We start from the raw sequence: 21,987 nt of genomic DNA, 5'->3' as shown, positions 1-21,987 counted from the left end.
CTCCAGTCAGTGCAGCCTTGGAGTATGTCTTTACCAGTGCATCCTTGGATCCAGATTCCCAACTCCTTCCCCCATAAGCATACCTGTTTTAACAGGGTTGTGACTCCATCAAATACCTTTATAAGAACCTTATTGCTGTCTGTCTGTACCAATCATGTATTCCAGTAAAGGAAAAATAGTGACTTCAACCAAGAACACATCTACCAGTGATACAGAGAGTAAGATTCCTAACAGATAGGGAAGAAAGGATCCTCATGTTCAAGTTGTCATGCTAAAGTGCTAGGAGAAACTCCTGCCTTAACTAAAGGAAATGTCTTAGAAGATAAAAGATGAAGACCTAAAAAGAGAAAGTGCTAGACATGTGAAGCTTTAGTTCTAGTTAAGCAGTACGTGGAATGTGGCTATGGTTTACCGGATGCATTATGGAGGGTAGCAGCTACTGAGTAATTTTTAAGAAGTCTGGCCTAAGGCCACAGCCTTGACAGACCATGTAAATGCAGAGCTTCTTTACGCTCCTTTAGAAAAGGAGACTAACTGGACCAACTGCCTAAAAGATGCCTAAGATGCTTAAAGAACTAGAGGAAAAAGGGAAGTCTATGGAGTTTGTAAAATAATTGTTCCATTCACCCTCATCAAAATGCAGCAGTGACTACCCTAAAAAAGCTAACTTTTCTATACTAGGCAAGACAAAGCAAAACATCAGGAAGAAAAGAAAAGCTTCTATTATTAACAGTGTCAAGCAATGTCAAACACCTGTATGGGGAATATCTTGGGCCCTCAGGCCAAGACACAGAGAGGGACAGTTACAATTTAGTCATGTTATCCCCCCCCCCCCCACATACCACATTACATCCAATGCACTCCCTTCACAATAACTTTTACTCAAATTCTTCCCATGGACGAATTGGGAATATGTCTACTCTTTATAAACAATGGAATTAAATCACCTAAGACAAATGGGTGCTTCGTTTTTTAAGGCAGTTCATAATGTGATCAGAAGTCTCAGGTATTCCTGCAGTCCCATAGACCAAACACACACAATCCAGCCCTATATACAAAACCTACTTTAACAGGGAAATGAAGAGAGAGTAAAGAAGCAGAAGAAAGAATTGTCTTTTACTCCAGACTGTTCCTTGTTCTATGAAAAGAAGGTGCATGGATACCTATCTTGGATCACTGAAGGCTATACAAGTTTGTAAAGATTTCAAATTTCAAAATGCTAACCATGTTGGGCCTTTTGTCTCTCCTGTTCCCACAACTCACCCTTGACCTAAAGGATACCTATCCACATATAGCTATAGCCAGGGTTGAAATACGATTTCAAAGGTGCTTGCCACTGTCTGTTCACTTTCTTGCCCTTGTGCCCGGAGTGCATGTCTCCAGTAACTGTTTACCTGAAAACCAAGAGCATATTCATATAACCTTATCTGGAGGACTGCCTCATTCAGGAAACAACTTTAGTGCAAATTCAGAAGGCTCTACAATTTGCCCTAGCTTGTTTACAAAATGTGAGTCTCTCTCTAAACCTACAAAAATCACATCTAGACCCAGCAGACAGATCCTGTTGTCAGGGTTATTGCTGTACACATAGCACCAGAAGTCTTTTGTCTGGCAGTTGGTACATACGGTTATGGGTGTGAGCTGTAGTTCCTGGGATACAGGGTTTGAATCTATCAGCCCAAGTGTACCTACTGTGTGATCTTGAGCAAGTCACTTAACTAGGCAGTGCTTGGGGGCTAACTGGGAATTTTGGTCTTTATGTCTCAATAGTCCCCTGGACTTCAATCTACTAACCACCTATGAACCTTCCTCAATCACAGAATGCACTTTCCTGTCAAGCTAAAGTGTGAAACACAAAGATAAATTAGTGTAAACAAATTCCTGAGAGTATTGGGATACATGGTCTTTTCCCATCTGATGATAGCGCTAGTGAGGCTATGCATGAGGAAGTTACAGGGGTACCTGGAGAGCAGATTGTGCCAGCAATGCGAGTTCCCTGCATTGTCCCATTCAACTACTGAGCTACTTAAAAGAAGAGCTCTATCGATGGATTCAACAAGTGCATTTCAGTAGATGGTTACCTTTCAAGGTAGGCCTGGTTATTTAGATGTTCACCACAAACTGTTTGGACAGAGTCTGAGAAGCCCTCTCAGGAGAGCTGAGGATCCATGGTGTCTAGGATAAAAACAGAGGAGGATGTAAATCTGTACAGAACAGATGATGGCAATCATTGAAGCTAGCAAGGCATTCAAGTGCATTTCAACCCAAAACGAAGAGATGGAAAGCGAACAAAAAGCACCAAAACCACAAAAAAACGTTCGCTAGTTGAGAACCAAATAAGGGTCCAGACCGAGACTGCAGACAAATGTTGAATATTTAATATTGCAATGCTTGACACACAAGGTTAACGCTAACACACTAATGCTTAACACACACAAAGTACGTTTTCGAAAATCTTCATCAGAAAGCAAACACCGAGCCTGAATAAAATTACTATTAAATACATCTGTTTGAATAAATAGACCAATGAATTCAAAGCAATTGACATATCAATGATTCAATTAAAAACATTTTTTTCCAATAAAAGTGACATTAGTTAAAAGTAGAAACTTTTCAAGTATAATTTTCATTATCAATTCAACATCAGTAATAAATGAATATATTTATATAAAAAAAATTTTCCTTAAAATAAATATGCAATGTAAAATATGCAATGTAAAATATATAATCAATTTTGTACCCATATAAAATTACTTAAAACATGTTATAAGTCATTTTGAACCAATTATAATCCTGTACTACCCTCTAGTGGAAATTTATAGTTTAGCACTCCTTAATTTTAAAACTGGAAGGATAGAAAGCATATCATTTAAACCAGGGTTTCTATTAGCTTCCAAAATAATTTGCCATAATAACTCTCTGTATTCAAGTTTTGTCTCCTACATGCCCCCCCCCCCCTAATTTCTCTGGCCAACATTTAAATTACAAAAAAACCAAAGGAGGCTTGTGGGCAGGTTAAAGTGTGTTTAAAAATGCATTATTCATATTATGCTTTTTAATTTCATAATAGTGTTCATATATTCTTAATTTTAGCTTCCTCTCCGTTTTACCAACATAAAAGGAACCACAGATTAAACATAGAGCTAAATAAACCACACCATTAGTATTACAGTTAAAAAAAGAGTGGCCTTTAATATGCTTGTTGCGACTGGGGATGTAAATACTGGAACCATTTATAATGTGTGAACATTGGGAACATGAACCACATTTAAAAGTCCCTAATCTTTTGGATGTACCTTGAACTGTTGAACCACCCCCAAACTCAAATAACTTCTTAAAATTAGTGTCCCTTCTGTAAGTAAATATTAAAGGTTTACTGTGAATTTGTTTAAGTTCTGAAATTTGTCTAAAATGTTCCCATTCTCTAGAGACAGTTTGTTTTATATACCCTGAATCACCTGTATAATCCATAACATATGTTTCATCCCAATTATTAGTAGAAGTGTTAGGATTATAACAAAAGTTGGGTCCTTCATCACAACCCAAAATGGGGGCAAACCTCCTTTCCTACCTTCAGAAACTTCTTTACTAACTTCACAAATCAGGTTTTCAGGGTAACATCGGTCTCTAAACATTTATTTATTTTATTTTATTTATTTTATTTTACATTTTACATTTGTTGACCGGGCTAGTCTAACTGGATACATGTCCATTTTCAGTAGAGGCCCGGGGAGAAAAGCTCCAAGCATAAGAATAACAATATAACAAAAAGCAAACAAGTGAAATAAAGTAATAAAGCAACAGTACCATAGTAACATAGGTAAAATGAGAAAAGCAAATGGGACTAACAAACAGTGACTACAAAACATTTAGGCAAAAGCCAGACCAGACATAAACAAGCAAATGCACTAGACAGCACCAGGGCAATTGCAGAAAGAACAAAGTTCCCAAATCCTATCAAATTACTAAGAATAAAGCAAGAGGAGAGAAATAAGTTTTGGAGGCAAGAGGGAGGGGTAGTGTTGGAGTAGAAGTGAAATACAAGTTTCAGTCTGGGTTTGCACAAGGACAAAGCCACTTAGTTTTTAGATGTTCTTTTATTTGTTTTTTGAATTGAGAAGCAGATGCTAGGGTAGATAGTTCAGGAGGGAGCTGATTCCATTTTTTTCCTATAGTGTTTGAGAAAAGAGAGTCACCAGCTTTGTTGTTTGATTTAGTTAAGGAGACAAGTAGTTTATTTGCAGAACATAGTGTAGCCAGATTTTTATATGGAGAGATCAGATTAGAGAGGATGGGTGTATCATTGGGGTGGTATAGGATCTTTTGTGTCATAAGTAACTGTTGACAGAGTATATGGTTCTGTATTTATAACCATCCTAGTTGTTTAAGGTTAAGGCAGTGGTGGGTTTTAAAGGGAGAGCATGTGATGAATCTAGCAATACTATTATAGCAGGTAGAAAGTTTGAAGATGTTGTTTTTTGATAGGTTGGTATATATAGCAGAGGCATAGAAAAGGGTAGAAATGAGGTGAGTTTGTATGATAGTTTGCCTGGCTGAGGGTGTAAGGAAGGGTTTGATTCTGTAGAGGGTACCAAGTTTTCTGTTGACAGTCTTTATGGTGGAGTTAATATGGTCATCAAAGTTAAGATGATTGTCGATTGTGACACCTAGTAGGCGGGTGGTAGTATCTGGTGCTATATTAGTAGCATTATTGGAGGTTATAGAGAAGAATGGAGTGGGTGACTTATGTGTTGGTGTAAAAAGTAGTAGTTTTGTTTTTTTTGGATTCAGGAGAAGACAATGTTGCATGAACCAGTTTTCTACTTTTTGGAATACAGTTTGGGTTAGGGATTGGAGTGAGGGTATATTATTGGTAGTACAGATTAAGGTAAAGTCATCTGCATATTGGATACAAGTGGCGTGGGGTATGTTCAAGTGGAGATCGTTAATAAATATGGAAAAAAGAAGTGGACCTAAGATAGAGCCTTGAGGGACTCCAATATTAACAGGAAGAAAGGAAGACAAATTGTTATCCCAGAGTACAGCTTGCTGTCTATTTTGAAGATAACATCTGAACCATTGTAATGCTTGTAGGTCGAGAGAAAGGTGCTTTAGTTTTTCAAGAAGTAGGGTATGATTAACCATATCAAAGGCTTTTGACAGGTCTAAAAATAGTGCAGAGGAAAAGGAGTTATTATTGCGGTTTTTGTTTATAGTGTCAGTGAAGGAGAGAAGAGCAGTAGTAGTACTATGGAATGGTCTAAAGCCATGTTGGCAGTTGGCTAGTAGATTGTTTTGTAAAAGATGGTTAAGTATTTGTTTGTGAATACATTTTTCCATTATTTTGGCTAATGGGGAGAGTAAGGCAATAGGTCGGTAGTTAGAGAGGTCAATTGAAGTTCCACCTTTGTGTAGAGGGATAATGTGTGATATTTTCCATATGGTAGGGATTTTGCCTTCAGTGATAGTTCTGTTAATCAGGATAGATATGGGGTAGTCAATGGCTTGTGCAGCAATTTGTAGGTATTCAGATGGGAGACGGTCAGCGGATGGGGTACAAGGTTTTAGTTTAGTAAGTAGTTTGTAAATAAGAGATGTTGGAACAGGGTGTATATGAAAGGTTGGGGAAGAAGTATTAGAGGTATTCAATTGTGAAGCAGGTAAAGGTGGTAACAAAATCACATTCCTTTAAAAATTCAGAATCTTCTGAAGTCATACAACTTATTCTTACTATTCAAATACACATTCAAGTGCATTTGGTAAAAAGGAATCCCACAGACATTGTTAGCACGACAGTTATGGGAAACATTTATTTTTTTTTTTAATTTTATTTGCAGTTTGTTAACTGGGAAAGTCCATTAGGCCAAAATAAGGCTGTTTTCAATGGAGGCCTGGGCAGAAAAAATCCATATACAATTATTACAAAGCTAATATCAACAAAGTTAAGTACAATACAATTTTCAAAACTACTAAAAACACAGTGATATAGAAGACAGAATACTAACATATGAGCAAGGTGTTGTAACAGAGAATTGAATGAAATTAAAACAAGTATTTTGGAGTACATATGTATAATTTGGAGTGCGGGCAGTTATGCACTCAAAGTTTCATGAGGTCAGAGGTAGGAAGAATTAGAGCAAGCAAGTAGAACAGTGAGAGGTGAGTAGGCCGAATTATGAGAAAGCAAAAAAGGGAGATGAAATGAAGGGAGTCACTAGGCCGAGTTATGAGAAAGGAAAAAAAGGGAGAGGGAGTGAAAATGAAATGAAGGGAGTCACTAGGGTGAGTTATGAGAAAGGAACAAAGGGAGAGGGAGTGGAAATGAAATGAAGGGAGTCACTAGGCTGAGTTATGAAAAAGGAAAAAGGGAGAGGGAGTGGAAATGAAATAAAGGGAGTCACTAGGGTGAGTTATGAGAAAGGAAAAAGGGAGAGGGAGTGAAAATGAAATTAAGGGAGTCACTAGGGTGAGTTATGAGAAAGGAAAAAAGGGAGCGGGAGTGGAAATGAAATGAAGGGAATCACTAGGGTGAGTCATGAGAAAGGAAAAGGGAGAGGGAGTGGAAATGAAATGAAGGGAGTTACTAGGGTGAGTTATGAAACAGGAAAAAAGGGAGAGGAAGTGGAAATGAAATGAAGGGAGTCACTAGGGTGAGTTATGAAACAGAAAAAAAGGGAGAGAGACTGGAAATGAAATGAAGGGAGTCACTAGGGTGAGTTATGAAACAGAAAAAAGGGAGAGGGACTGGAAATGAAATGAAGGGAGTTACTAGGGTGAGTTATGAGAAAAGAAAAAAGGGAGAGGGACTCAAAATGAAATGAAGGGAGTCACTAGGGTGAGTTATGAGAAAAGAAAAAAGGGAGAGGGAAAGGAAATGAAATGAAGGGAGTCACTAGGGTGAGTTATGAGAAAGGAAAAAAGGAGGGAGTGGAAATGAAATGAAGGGAGTCACTAGGGTGAGTTATGAGAAAGGAAAAAAGGGATAGGGAGTGGAAATGAAATGAAGGGAGTCACTAGGGTGAGTTATGAAACAGGAAAAAAGGGAGAGGAAGTGGAAACAAAATGAAGGGAGTCACTAGGGTGAGTTATGAGAAAGGAAAAGGGAGCGGGGGTGGAAATGAAATGATGGGAGTCACTAGGGTGAGTTATGAAACAGGAAAAAGGGAGAGGAAGTGGAAATGAAATGAAGGGAGTCACTAGGGTGAGTTATGAGAAAGGAAAAAGGGAGAGGGAGTGGAAATGAAGGGAGTCACTAGGGTGAGTTATGAGAAAGGGGGAAGGGAAAGGGAATGGAAATGAAATGAAGGGAGTCACTAGGCTGAGTTATGAGAAAGGAGGAAAGGGAGCGGGAGTGGAAATGAAATGAAGGTAGTCACTAGGGTGAGTTATGAAACAGGAAAAAAGGGAGAGGGAGTGGAAATGAAATGAAGGGAGTCACTAGGGTGAGTTATGAGAAAGGAAAAGGGAGAGGGAGTGGAAATGAAATGAAGGGAGTCACTAGGGTGAGTTATGAAACAGGAAAAAAAAGGAAGAGGAAGTGGAAATGGAATGAAGGGAGTCACTAGGGTGAGTTATGAAACAGAAAAAAAAGGGAGAAGAAGTGGAAATGAAATGAAGGGAGTCAATAGGGTGAGTTATGAAACAGAAAAAAGGGAGAGGGAGTGGAAATGAAATGAAGGGTGTCACTAGGGTGAGTTATGAGAAAGGAAAAAAGGGAGAGGGAGTGGAAATGAAATGGAGTCACTAAAGTGAGTTATGAGAGAGGAAAAATGTGAAAGGGAGTGGAAATGAAATGAAGGGAGTCACTAGGGTGAGTTATGAGAAAGGAGGAAAGGGAGAGGGAGTGGAAATTAAATGATGGGAGGCAATAGGTTGAGTTATAAGAAAGGAGGAAAGGAGGAGTGGAAATGAAATGTAGGGAGTCATTGGCATTAGTTATGAGAAAGGAAAAAGGGAGAGGGAGTGAAAATGAAATGAAGGGAGTCACTAGGGTGAGTTATGAGAAAGGAAAAGGGAGCGGGAGTGGAAATGAAATAATGGGAGTCACTAGGGTGAGTTATGAAACAGAAAAAAAGGGAGAGGGACTGGAAATGAAATTAAGGGAGTTACTAGGGTGAGTTATGAGAAAAGAAAAAAGGGAGAGGGACTCAAAATGAAATGAAGGGAGTCACTAGGGTGAGTTATGAGAAAAGAAAAAAGGGAGAGGGAGAGGAAATTAAATGAAGGGAGTCACTAGGGTGAGTTATGAGAAAGGAAAGAAGGGAGTGGAAATGAAATGAAGGGAGTCACTATGGTGAGTTATGAGAAAGGAAAAAAGGGATAGGGAGTGGAAATGAAATGAAGGGAGTCACTAGGGTGAGTTATGAAACAGGAAAAAAGGGAGAGGAAGTGGAAACAAAATGAAGGGAGTAACTAGGGTGAGTTATGAGAAAGGAAAAGGGAGCGGGAGTGGAAATGAAATGATGGGAGTCACTAGGGTGAGTTATGAAACAGGAAAAAAGGGAGAGGAAGTGGAAATGAAATGAAGGGAGTCACTAGGGTGAGTTATGAGAAAGGAAAAAAGGGAGAGGGACTCAAAATGAAATGAAGGGAGTCACTAGGGTGAGTTATGAGAAAAGAAAAAGGGAGAGGGAGATGAAATGAAATTAAGGGAGTCACTAGGGTGAGTTATGAGAAAGGAAAAAAGGGAGAGGGAGTGGAAATGAAATGAAGGGAGTCACTAGGGTGAGTTATGAGAAAGGGGAAGGGAGAGGGAGTGGAAATGAAATGAAGGGAGTCACTAGGCTGAGTTATGAGAAAGGAGGAAAGGGAGCGGGAGTGGAAATGAAATGAAGGGAGTCACTAGGGTGAGTTATGAAACAGGAAAAAAGGGAGAGGGAGTGGAAATGAAATGAAATGAAGGGAGTCACTAGGGTGAGTTATGAGAAAGGAAAAGGGAGAGGGAGTGGAAATGAACTGAAGGGAGTCACTAGGGTGAGTTATGAAACAGAAAACAAAGGGAGAGGAAGTGGAAATGAAATGAAGGGAGTCACTAGGGTGAGTTATGAAACAGGAAAAAAGGGAGAGGAAGTGGAAATGAAATGAAGGGAGTCACTAGGGTGAGTTATGAAACAGAAAAAAAGGGAGAGGGACTGGAAATGAAATGAAGGGAGTCACTAGGGTGAGTTATGAAACAGGAAAAAAGGAGAGGGAGTGGAAATGAAATAAAGGGAGTCACTAGGGTGAGTTATGAGAAAGGAAAAGGGAGCGGGAGTGGAAATGAAATAACGGGAGACACTAGGGTGAGTTATGAAACAGAAAAAAGAGAGAGGGACTGGAAATGAAATGAAGGGAGTTACTAGGGTGAGTTATGAGAAAAGAAAAAAGGGAGAGGGACTCAAAATGAAATGAAGGGAGTCACTAGGGTGAGTTATGAGAAAAGAAAAAGGGAGTGGGAAAGGAAATGAAATGAAAGGAGTCACTAGGGCGAGTTATGAGAAAGGAAAAGAAAAGGCAAAGGGAGTGGAAATGAAATGAAGTGAGTCACTAGCGTGAGTTATGAGAAAGGAAAAAAGGGATAGTGAGTGGAAATGAAATTCAGGGAGTCACTAGGGTGAGTTATGAGACTGGAAAAAGGGAGAGGGAGTGGAAATGAAATGAAGGGAGTCACTAGGGTGAGTTATGAGAAAGGAAAAAAGGGAGAGGGACTCAAAATGAAATGAAGGGAGTCACTAGGGTGAGTTATGAGAAAAGAAAAAAGGGAGAGGGAGATTAAATGAAATTAAGGGAGTCACTAGGGTGAGTTATGACAGAGGAAAAAGGGATAGGGAATGGAAATGAAATAAAGGGAATCACTATGGTGAGTTATGAGAAAGGGGAAGGGAGAATGAGGGGAAATGAAATGAAGGGAGTCACTAGGCTGAGTTATGAGAAAGGAGGAAAGGAGTGGGAATGGAAATGAAATGAAAGGAGTCACTAGTGTGAGTTATGAAACAGGAAAAAGGAGAGGGAGAGGAAGTGAAATGAAATGAAGGGAGTCACTAGGCTGAGTTATGAGAAAGGAAAAGGGAGAGGGAGTGGAAATGAAATGAAGGGAGTCACTAGGGTGAGTTATGAAACAGAAAACAAAGGGAGAGGAAGTGGAAATGAAATTAAGGGAGTCACTAGGGTGAGTTATGAAACAGGAAAAAAGGGAGAGGAAGTGGAAATGAAATGAAAGGAGTCACTAAGGTGAGTTATGAAACAGAAAAAAGGGAGAGGGACTGGAAATGAAATGAAGGGAGTCACTAGGGTGAGTTATGAAACAGGAAAAAAGGAGAGGGAGTGGAAATGAAATAAAGGGAGTCACTAGGGTGAGTTATGAGAAAGGAAAAGGGAGCGGGAGTGGAAATGAAATAACGGGAGTCACTAGGGTGAGTTATGAAACAGAAAAAAGGGAGAGGGACTGGAAATGAAATGAAGGGAGTTACTAGGGTGAGTTATGAGAAAAGAAAAAAGGGAGAGGGACTCAAAATGAAATGAAGGGAGTCACTAGGGTGAGTTATGAGAAAAGAAAAAAGGGAGAGGGAAATGAAATGAAGGGAGTCACTAGGGTGAGTTATGAGAAAGGAAAAAAGGAGCGGGAGTGGAAATGAAATGAAGGGAGTCACTAGGGTGAGTTATGAGAAAGGAAAAAAGGGATAGGGAGTGGAAATGAAATGAAGGGGTCACTAGGGTGAGTTATGAAACAGGAAAAAAGGGAGAGGAAGTGGAAACAAAATGAAGGGAGTCACTAGGGTGAGTTATGAGAAAGGAAAAGGGAGCGGGAGTGGAAATGAAATGATGGGAGTCACTAGGGTGAGTTATGAAACAGGAAAAAAGGGAGAGGAAGTGGAAATGAAATGAAGTGAGTCACTAGGGTGAGTTATGAGAAAGGAAAAAAGGGAGAGGGAGTGGAAATGAAGGGAGTCACTAGGGTGAGTTATGAGAAAGGAAAAGGGAGCGGGAGTGGAAATGAAATGATGGGAGTCACTAGGGTGAGTTATGAAACAGGAAAAAAGGGAGAGGAAGTGGAAATGAAATGAAGGGAGTCACTAGGGTGAGTTATGAGAAAGGAAAAAAGGGAGAGGGACTCAAAATGAAATGAAGGGAGTCACTAGGGTGAGTTATGAGAAAAGAAAAAAGGGAGAGGGAGATGAAATGAAATTAAGGGAGTCACTAGGGTGAGTTATGAGAAAGGAAAAAAGGGAGAGGGAGTGGAAATGAAATGAAGGGAGTCACTAGGGTGAGTTATGAGAAAGGGGGAAGGGAGAGGGAGTGGAAATGAAATGAAGGGAGTCACTAGGCTGAGTTATGAGAAAGGAGGAAAGGGAGCGGAGTGGAAATGAAATGAAGGGAGTCACTAGGGTGAGTTATGAAACAGGAAAAAAGGGAGAGGGAGTGGAAATGAAATGAAATGAAGGGAGTCACTAGGGTGAGTTATGAGAAAGGAAAAGGGAGAGGGAGTGGAAATGAAATGAAGGGAGTCACTAGGGTGAGTTATGAAACAGAAAACAAAGGGAGAGGAAGTGGAAATGAAATGAAGGGAGTCACTAGGGTGAGGTATGAAACAGGACAAAAGGGAGAGGAAGTGGAAATGAAATGAAGGGAGTCACTAGGGTGAGTTATGAGAAAGGGGGAAGGGAGAGGGAGTGGAAATGAAATGAAGGGAGTCACTAGGCTGAGTTATGAGAAAGGAGGAAAGGGAGCGGGAGTGGAAATGAAATGAAGGGAGTCACTAGGCTGAGTTATGAGAAAGGAGGAAAGGGAGCGGGAGTGGAAATGAAATGAAGGGAGTCACTAGGGTGAGTTATGAAACAGGAAAAAAGGGAGAGGGAGTGGAAATGAAATGAAATGAAGGGAGTCACTAGGGTGAGTTATGAGAAAGGAAAAGGGAGAGGGAGTGGAAATGAAATGAAGGGAATCACTAGGGTGAGTTATGAAACAGAAAACAAAGGGAGAGGAAGTGGAAATGAAATGAAGGGAGTCACTAGGGTGAGTTATGAAACAGGAAAAAAGGGAGAGGAAGTGGAAATGAAATGAAGGGAGTCACTAGGGTGAGTTATGAAACAGAAAAAAAGGGAGAGGGACTGGAAATGAAATGAAGGGAGTCACTAGGGTGAGTTATGAAACAGGAAAAAAGGAGAGGGAGTGGAAATGAAATAAAGGGAGTCACTAGGGTGAGTTATGAGAAAGGAAAAGGGAGCGGGAGTGGAAATGAAATAACGGGAGTCACTAGGGTGAGTTATGAAACAGAAAAAAGGGAGAGGGACTGGAAATGAAATGAAGGGAGTTACTAGGGTGAGTTATGAGAAAAGAAAAAAGGGAGAGGGACTCAAAATGAAATGAAGGGAGTCACTAGGGTGAGTTATGAGAAAAGAAAAAAGGGAGAGGGAAAGGAAATGAAATGAAGGGAGTCACTAGGGTGAGTTATGAGAAAGGAAAAAAAGGAGCGGGAGTGGAAATGAAATGAACGGAGTCACTAGGGTGAGTTATGAGAAAGGAAAAAAGGGATAGGGAGTGGAAATGAAATGAAGGGAGTCACTAGGGTGAGTTATGAAACAGGAAAAAAGGGAGAGGAAGTGGAAACAAAATGAAGGGAGTCACTAGGGTGAGTTATGAGAAAGGAAAAGGGAGCGGGAGTGGAAATGAAATGATGGGAGTCACTAGGGTGAGTTATGAAACAGGAAAAAAGGGAGAGGAAGTGGAAATGAAATGAAGGGAGTCACTAGGGTGAGTTATGAGAAAGGAAAAAGGGAGAGGGAGTGGAAATGAAGGGAGTCACTAGGGTGAGTTATGAGAAAGGGGGAAGGGAAAGGGAATGGAAATGGAGGAAAGGGAGCGGGAATGGAAATGAAATGAAGGTAGTCACTAGGGTGAGTTATGAAAAAGGAAAAAAGGGAGAGGGAGTGGAAATGAAATGAAGGGAGTCACTAGGGTGAGTTATGAGAAAGGAAAAGGGAGAGGGAGTGGAAATGAAATGAAGGGAGTCACTAGGGTGAGTTATGAAACAGGAAAAAAAAGGAAGAGGAAGTGGAAATGGAATGAAGGGAGTCACTAGGGTGAGTTATGAAACAGAAAAAAAAGGGAGAGGAAGTGGAAATGAAATGAAGGGAGTCAATAGGGTGAGTTATGAAACAGAAAAAAGGGAGAGGGACTGGAAATGAAATGAAGGGAGTCACTAGGGTGAGTTATGAGAAAGGAAAAAGGGAGAGGGACTGGAAATGAAATGAAGGGAGTCACTAGGGTGAGTTATGAGAAAGGAAAAAAGGGAAAGGGAGTGGGAATGAAATGAAGGGAGTCACTAGGGTGAGTTATGAGAAAGGAAAAAGGGACAGGGAGTGGAAATGAAATGAAGGGAGTCACTAGGGTGAGTCATGAGAAAGGAAAAGGGAGAGGGAGTGGAAATTAAATGATGGGAGTCAATAGGTTGAGTTATAAGAAAGGAGGAAAGGGAGCGGGAGTGGAAATGAAATGAAGGGAGTCACTAGGGTGAGTTATGAGAAAGGAGGAAAGGGAGAGCGAGTGAAAATTAAATGAAGGGAGTCATTAGGGTGAGTTATGAGAAAGGAACAAAGGGAGAGGGAGTGGAAATGAAATGAAGGGAGTCACTAGGGTGAGTTATGAGAAAGGAAAAAGGGAGAGGGAGTGGAAATGAAATAATGGGAGTCACTAGGGTGAGTTATGAAACAGAAAAAAAGGGAGAGGGACTGGAAATGAAATGAAGGGAGTTACTAGGGTGAGTTATGAGAAAAGATAAAAGGGAGAGGGACTCAAAATGAAATGAAGGGAGTCACTAGGGTGAGTTATGAGAAAAGAAAAAGGGAGAGGGAGAGGAAATTAAATGAAGGGAGTCACTAGGGTGAGTTATGAGAAAGGAAAAAAGGAGCGGGAGTGGAAATGAAATGAAGGGAGTCACTAGGGTGAGTTATGAGAAAGGAAAAAAGGGATAGGGAGTGGAAATGAAATTAAGGGAGTCACTAGGGTGAGTTATGAAACAGGAAAAAAGGGAGAGGAAGTGGAAACAAAATGAAGGGAGTCACTAGGGTGAGTTATGAGAAAGGAAAAGGGAGCGGGAGTGGAAATGAAATGATGGGAGTCACTAGGGTGAGTTATGAAACAGGAAAAAAGGGAGAGGAAGTGGAAATGAAATGAAGGGAGTCACTAGGGTGAGTTATGAGAAAGGAAAAAAGGGAGAGGGACTCAAAATGAAATGAAGGGAGTCACTAGGGTGAGTTATGAGAAAAGAAAAAAGGGAGAGGGAGATGAAATGAAATTAAGGGAGTCACTAGGGTGAGTTATGAGAAAGGAAAAAAGGGAGAGGGAGTGGAAATGAAATGAAGGGAGTCACTAGGGTGAGTTATGAGAAAGGGGGAAGGGAAAGGGAGTGGAAATGAAATGAAGGGAGTCACTAGGCTGAGTTATGAGAAAGGAGGAAAGGGAGCGGGAGTGGAAATGAAATGAAGGGAGTCACTAGGGTGAGTTATGAAACAGGAAAAAAGGGAGAGGGAGTGGAAATGAAATGAAATGAAGGGAGTCACTAGGGTGAGTTATGAGAAAGGAAAAGGGAGAGGGAGTGGAAATGAAATGAAGGGAGTCACTAGGGTGAGTTATGAAACAGAAAACAAAGGGAGAGGAAGTGGAAATGAAATGAAGGGAGTCACTAGGGTGAGTTATGAAACAGAAAAAAGGGAGAGGGACTGGAAATTAAATGAAGGGAGTCACTAGGGTGAGTTATGAGAAAGAAAAAAAGGGAGAGGGACAGGAAATGAAATGAAGGGACTCACTAGGGTGAGTTATGAGAAAGGAAAAAGGGAAAGGGATTGGGAATTAAATGAGTGGAGTCACTAGGGTGAGTTATGAGAAAGGAAAAAGGGACAGGGAGTGGAAATGAAATGAAGGGAGTCACTAGGGTGAGTCATGAGAAAGGAAAAAAAGGGAGAGGGACTGGAAATGAAATGAAGGAGTCACTAGGGTGAGTTATGAGAAAGGAGGAAAGGGAGTGGGAGTGGAAATGAAATGAAGGGAGTCACTAGGGTGAGTTATGAGAAAGGAAAAAGGGAAAGGGAGTGGGAATGAAATGAAGGGAGTCACTAGGGTGAGTTATGAGAAAGGAAAAAGGGACAGGGAGTGGAAATGAAATGAAGGGAGTCACTAGGGTGAGTCATGAGAAAGGAAAAAGGGAGAGGGACTGGAAATGAAATGAAGGGAGTCACTAGGGTGAGTTATGAGAAAGGAAAAAAGGGACAGGGAGTGGAAATGAATGAAGGGAGTCACTAGGGTGAGTCATGAGAAAGGAAAAGGGAGAGGGAGTGGAAATTAAATGATGGGAGTCAATAGGTTGAGTTATGAGAAAGGAGGAAAGGGAGCGGGAGTGGAAATGAAATGAAGGGAGTCACTAGGGTGAGTTATGAGAAAGGAGGAAAGGGAGAGCGAGTGAAAATTAAATGAAGGGAGTCATTAGGGTGAGTTATGAGAAAGGAACAAAGGGAGAGGGAGTGGAAATGAAATGAAGGGAGTCACTAGGGTGAGTTATGAGAAAGGAAAAAGGGAGAGGGAGTGGAAATGAAATGAAGGAGTCACTAGGGTGAGTTATGAGAAAGGAGGAAAGGGAGTGGGAGTGGAAATGAAATGAAGGGAGTCACTAGGGTGAGTTATGAGAAAGGAAAAAGGGAGAGGAACTGGAAATAAATTGAAGGGAGTCACTAGGGTGAGTTATGAAACAGAAAAAAAGGGAGAGGGACTGGAAATTAAATGAAGGAAGTCACTAGGGTGAGTTATGAGACAGGAAAAAGGGAGAGGGAGTGGAAATGAAATGAAGGGAGTCACTAGGGTGAGTCATGAGAAAGGAAAAAAAGGGGAGAGGGACTGGAAATGAAATGAAGGGAGTCACTAGGGTGAGTTATGAGAAAGGAAAAAAGGGACAGGGAGTGGAAATTAATGAAGGGAGTCACTAGGGTGAGTCATGAGAAAGGAAAAGGGAGAGGGAGTGGAAATTAAATGATGGGAGTCAATAGGTTGAGTTATGAGAAAGGAGGAAAGGGAGCGGGAGTGGAAATGAAATGAAGGGAGTCACTAGGGTGAGTTATGAGAAAGGAGGAAAGGGAGAGCGAGTGAAAATTAAATGAAGGGAGTCATTAGGGTGAGTTATGAGAAAGGAACAAAGGGAGAGGGAGTGGGAATGAAATGAAGGGAGTCACTAGTGTGAGTTATGAGAAAGGAAAAAGGGAGAGGGAGTGGAAATGAAATGAAGGGAGTCACTAGGGTGAGTTATGAGAAAGGAGGAAAGAGAGTGGGAGTGGAAATGAAATTAAGGGAGTCACTAGGGTGAGTTATGAGAAAGGAAAAAGGGAGAGGAACTGGAAATAAAATGAAGGGAGTCACTAGGGTGAGTTAGGAAACAGAAAAAAAGGGAGAGGGACTGGAAATGAAATGAAGGGAGTCACTAGGGTGAGTTATGAGACAGGAAAAAGGGAGAGGGAGTTGAAATGAAATTAAGGGAGTCACTAGGGTGAGTTATGAGAAAGGAAAAAGGGAGAGGGAGTGGAAATTAAATGAAGGGAGACTATAGGCTGAGTTATGAGAAAGGAAAAAGGGAGAGGGGTGGAAATTAAATGATGGGAGTCAATAGGTTGAGTTATGAGAAAGGAGGAAAGGGAGCGGGAGAGGAAATGAAATGAAGGGAGTCATTAGGGTGAGTTATGAGAAAGGAAAAAGGGAGAGGGAGAGGAAATGAAATGAAGGGAGTCATTAGGGTGAGTTATGAGAAAGGAAAAAGGGAGCGGGAGTGGAAATGAAATGGAGTCACTAGTGTGAGTTATGAGAAAGGAAAAAGGAAGATGGAGAGGAAATTAAATGAATGGAGTCACTAGGGTGAGTTTTGAGAAAGGAAAAAAGGGAGATGGAGAGGAAATTAAATGAATGGAGTCATTAGGGTGAGTTATGAGAAAGGAAATAGGGAGCGGGATTGGAAATGAAATGGAGTCACTAGTGTGAGTTATGAGAAAGGAAAAAGGGAGAGGGAGTGGAAATGAAATGAAGGGCGTCACTAGGGTGAGGTATGAGAAAAGAGAAAAAAAACCATCAACAAACAGGAAGGAGGGAACTCATACCTTTGTGCATATTGGCAATGCAGGCATGACATTTGTTTCAAGAGCTTGGAATGACTCTCATCTCTGGAGAAGTCTTTAACAAACCAGCTAAACAGGATAGGTGTGGACCTGCAGAAGTGGATGCTACATGGGGGCATATTCCTTCATTTAGTTCACAGGTGGGGGATTCCAGAAATAAAACATTTTGCTTCACTGGGAAACAGTCAACTTATGGGCAGAATGTTGTATTCACTCAAGACAATGCCAGATTCTGGAATAAACCTCTGTGATGGACCCCTGGCATACAAAACTATACAATAAGAGGATAGACTCAGAAAGTTCAACCAATAAGTCAGAAACAAAATCAAATCCTTCAAAAGTAAGTACTAACTGAGAATTGCTATCTCTGTTATGGAAAACCACTAAAACTTCAACTATGTTAGACACCCTAGAGGTAATGCCCAGAGCTAATACAAAATAATAGCACTTATTCATTCCCTAAAGAAGTAGCCAACATATTAGTGGACACATTCAGCTCTAACTGTATTTTCCTACCTTCCCCCAGCTTATTACTATACTCACACCACCCACCTCTGATCACATCAGAGCAGGTCCAGAATACTCTCTTTGAAGACAAAAATACTTGTCCCATTGGGTCCTGATATTGTGACAGGATACCTTTTTGTTGGCACCAGACAATGCCTGGATGACACAATGAATTGGATTTATTCATTTAAGGTTTGGTTACTTCCATTTGCTTATTATTGTTGCTCTTATATTACAGTTTGTTTTATTTTAAATTTTGTTTAACCTCAAAAGTTTTTTCTTCTCTGAGTGTTAAAAGTTTTTAGCTAGGGTCAGTTAGAAAAAAAATCTTTTCCATTCACTGACTGAAAAGGAATCCAATCTACTTAATATGTTGGGGGTACTGAGAAATAGGATTTATTATTTAGCTGAAGTGCTGTGTGACTAGTCTGACTGAATTTGATTTTCCCATCCACCTGCCCCATACGTATTGTGCTTTTAAACTTGGTGGCTTGTGAGCTGCCCACCTCAGCTATAAATTTGAATTTGGAAGCTCCTCCCAGTCTCATCTCATCTTCTTATTCCTACTGGACACTGAGAGATCAGTTAGGAAGGCCCTCCCCTTGACATTTAAGTTATCTTCTGTTTTATACCCTCTCACTCACTTAGTACACACTGCAAATTTTAGAATGTTAATACTTTTTTACTATCTTACTTTTAAAATCTGCAACATCTGGGACTAGGCTAAGAATCATTGGTGAGCCTATGAAGTGCTTCACAAGAATCAGCTTGGGATTATTGCCTCTAATTTGCTCCTGGTGAGAGAAGGACCCATAGCTCTCAACCTTCCATCTCCAAAATGAGGAACACTGCCTTTCATAATGTGGAACAAATGGCAAAATGTAGAACACTTACTAATGGCTTACTAGCAACTTCAACTAGGAAGTTCATAGGATGGTTAAAATTTATTTTTACTTGTGGAATAGGTCTCTTGAGAGTTATGGAAGGAGCGGAGGGACATTGGTTCCGCTGGTCTCTGATAAGGTATTATGTGTGTATGGGACTTCGATCTGTTTGCACATTTGTTGAGAAGCTCTTCAGATGCTTTGTGCAGCTTGGCTTTTTAGTTTGTCCAACTGCTATAGGTTCTTTCCAGGTATCTGCTAAGAAAAGACAACATCAAGTGTACTGAACCCATAAACATCTGGGTTAACACTACTTGTCAGGAAGCAGCTAGGAACTAGTGTTAGTCTTTTACTTCTGGTAGAAGAAGGAGTAAAGTTTAACCTTAGATAGTCTTGATTGTAGTCTGTACTCTAAAGCACCCAAGCTAGCCAGCTGTAAACTTCTCATGTATCATCCCCTTGCAGATCATGTAATAAGCATCTGTAACCATGGATATGAAAAAAAAAGTTCTAGCTTGTTTTCCCGACTTTCCTGTTACTAGAGTAGTCCAGATACAGATTTGCTGTATTCAGGACTGTATTGTAGTTTCTGAGTTACCCAGACATTTCTGTGTTAGAGGGAAGCCTCTCAGCTTATCAGTGGGAGTGGTAAGCACTAGGTAGCCTATCTACCACAAGAGGAGTGGTTTCTAGCTCCCTTTCAACTTTCTGCTTTAAAAGTATATGTTTTCACAGGTTTGTGCACCGTGCAACGCTACTAAGCTAGGGTAAACTATTACCGGTGTCAGAAAGTCTGCTCTTCAGTTTTTCCCTTAGATCTTGCTAGTTCTTTTCTCTCTTGCATTTAACTAGTTTATTCGCCCAGCACTTCATCTGGTTTCTTGTAGCAATTATTGTAGCACACATAAGTGCTAACAACACTAAACGTCCTATAAGGAAACAGCTCCAGTACTTATTAATAATGACCATCCCTCCTGGCATGTCCAAAGGTCAGTTTCCTGTGCTTTCTGCTATTAACCTGGTGAACTTGGGCATTCTGAGGCAGTGTAGCAACTGCCTAATGTACACAGATGACCCTTTCCTCTTACCTCCCAACACTCAGACTTGTGAGAGATGCACTTATATATCCAAACTGGAAGACATGCACTCTCCAGCTAAGACCAAAATAGCTGGTGAAGAGGAGAAGGTCAACATCTGCACCACACCACATGGAACACATAGCCCTCCAGAACACCCACCATCACAGCTCTCACATAACAACACAAACCACACACCCACCTTTGCGAAGGCTTTCAATAGAAATCTACCCAAACAGCAGAGAACTCCAAATCTCAACACAGCGCAAATCACCTGGTTTAAAGCAGTAGAAAGCACCCCTGCGCTACCAGGCTATAACTAATTCCACACCTTTTGGCCCCAGAAAATGGAACAAAGCTCCAAAGGCAGTGGTGTCTCCATATTCATAAAGGATATGCACACCTCCAGATTAGTAGCCCAGCATAATGAATCAGAGATACTTCAAGTACAACTAACAGTGGGTAGGATGGCGATTCAGGTCATAGTCTGCTATAGCTCACCTACACAGTGTGCCCCTCAACCTAAGGCCCTAAGGCAAAACAGCTTGCTCAATACACTAATCATAGGTGACTCAATAGTGAGGCATACTGATGTCCCGCTCAAAAGGTTGAATAAGGAGAAGGTAACAGTCAGCTGTCTGTCGGCTGCCAGGATCTGACACATAACACACACACTCAGGTCACTCCACAACAAGTACAAGTATGACTCTGTCACTGTCCATGTGGGTGTGAATGACCTGAGATGCACCTCCCTGGACTACATGAAAAGAGACATGGAGGAGCTCTGGATTATGTGGCCCAGGCAGGTATGACACTAGCCCTGATCCTACCATCACCCAGAAAGATACCGCAGTACAAGTAGAAAATGATTAACTTCAACAGTTGGCTAAGTTTCTGGTGTCATTCTAAGGGGATCCAGTATTTGTCTGCTTGGGATGACATGATTGACAGACCTCGATGCTTTGCCAGAGATGGCCTGCATCTGTCACCCCTAGGTTTCCGGACACTGGCTAAGGCTCTTGCCACCTCTATAGTGCCTTTTTTAGTCAGTGCTCCAAAGACCAAATTACCACCATAACAGCTATAAATAAATGCAATCTGAGGGTCATTCTGCTCAATGTTAGAAGTCTAAATCTCAAGATGCACTCACTCAAAGCACTGCTCAAAATGGAGAACATCGACATTTGTGCTGTAACAGAGACCTTGTTTAAAGTAGTAGAAAGCACCCCTGCGCTACCAGGCTATAACTCATTCCACACCTTTCGGCCCCAAAAAATGGACCAAAACTCCAAAGGCAGTGGTGTCTCCATATTCATAAAGGATATGCACACCTCCAGACTAGTAGCCCAGCATAACGAATCAGAGATACTTCAAGTACAACTAACAGTGGGTAAGACGGCAATTCAGGTTGTAGCCTGCTATAGGTTCCCAACCATGTCCCAAGACTCTCATTCCACGTTCCTAAGCACCCTTGAAACTATTAGGGTCCACCCAACACTCTCATACTGGGTGACTTCAACTACCCCTCCATCAACTGGGAAAACTACTCATGCGCCAATACACTTGCTCAATGCTTCCTGGAATTCATTATTCCCAATGCGCTGGACCAGCTCATTCTTACCCCCACTAGAACAAGCAACATCCTTGACCTGGTTATTACTAACATGGGCAACCGTTGCTCAAAGGCAATAGTCAATTCCTCTGTGGTTAGATCTGACCACAAACTAATTACCATGGAAATCCACATCTCACCCAGACCACCAGCAAAGGTAACCACCATGAAAAACTTCTCCAAAGCTGACTTTGGGCTCTTAAAAACAAAAGCGGCTAACTTCACAGCACCCATGCAAATGGAAAATAGGTGCATGACCACCAAATCATATACCAGTGACCTGTATGATCACGTACATAAATGCATGGAACTAGCCATACCCAACAGAACCAAGACACTCTCCTCCAAAAAAAGGAAGCCAATCTGGTGGTCCTCTGCCATTAACAAACTCTACAACAGAAGGAAGAAACTGTTGCAGAAAAAGGTGAAGTCCCAAGACTGGAAAAACTCTATTAGCCTCAACAAAAAGTTGAGATCCCTCATCAAAACCTCTAAAGCTAGCTATGAAGGCAGAATTGTGGCAGACACTAAAAACAACCATAAAGCCTTCTATAGTTATATGAAGAATCTCCATGGTAATACCTAGATTTATTCTGAGTTACTGCACAATGGTACCTCCTATACTGAGCCAACAGATATTGCCAACATACTGGCTGACAGATTCAGTGCCAACTATACCCCCCCCCCCAAAGGAGTAATCACAATACCGTAAGAATGCCAGGCACCCAGCATTACTGCAGCACAGGTTAAAGCTGCATTGTCCAAGGCCAAGGATACAGCTT

General features: G+C 41.2%; 1 protein-coding gene across 1 annotated transcript in view; it reads right to left on the bottom strand.

Annotated features, from left to right (window-relative positions):
- Nucleotides 1–21,987, bottom strand: part of LOC122797846 (metacaspase-3-like) — a 112,053-nt gene that overhangs the window by 53,152 nt on the left and 36,914 nt on the right. The window lies entirely within an intron of this gene.

This window comes from Protopterus annectens, chromosome 3.part1, assembly GCF_019279795.1.
Source record: "Protopterus annectens isolate FY-2018-M chromosome 3.part1, PAN1.0, whole genome shotgun sequence".
NCBI classification, from domain to species: Eukaryota; Metazoa; Chordata; order Ceratodontiformes; family Protopteridae; genus Protopterus; species Protopterus annectens.
This window is presented reverse-complemented; position numbering and strand designations above follow the sequence as displayed.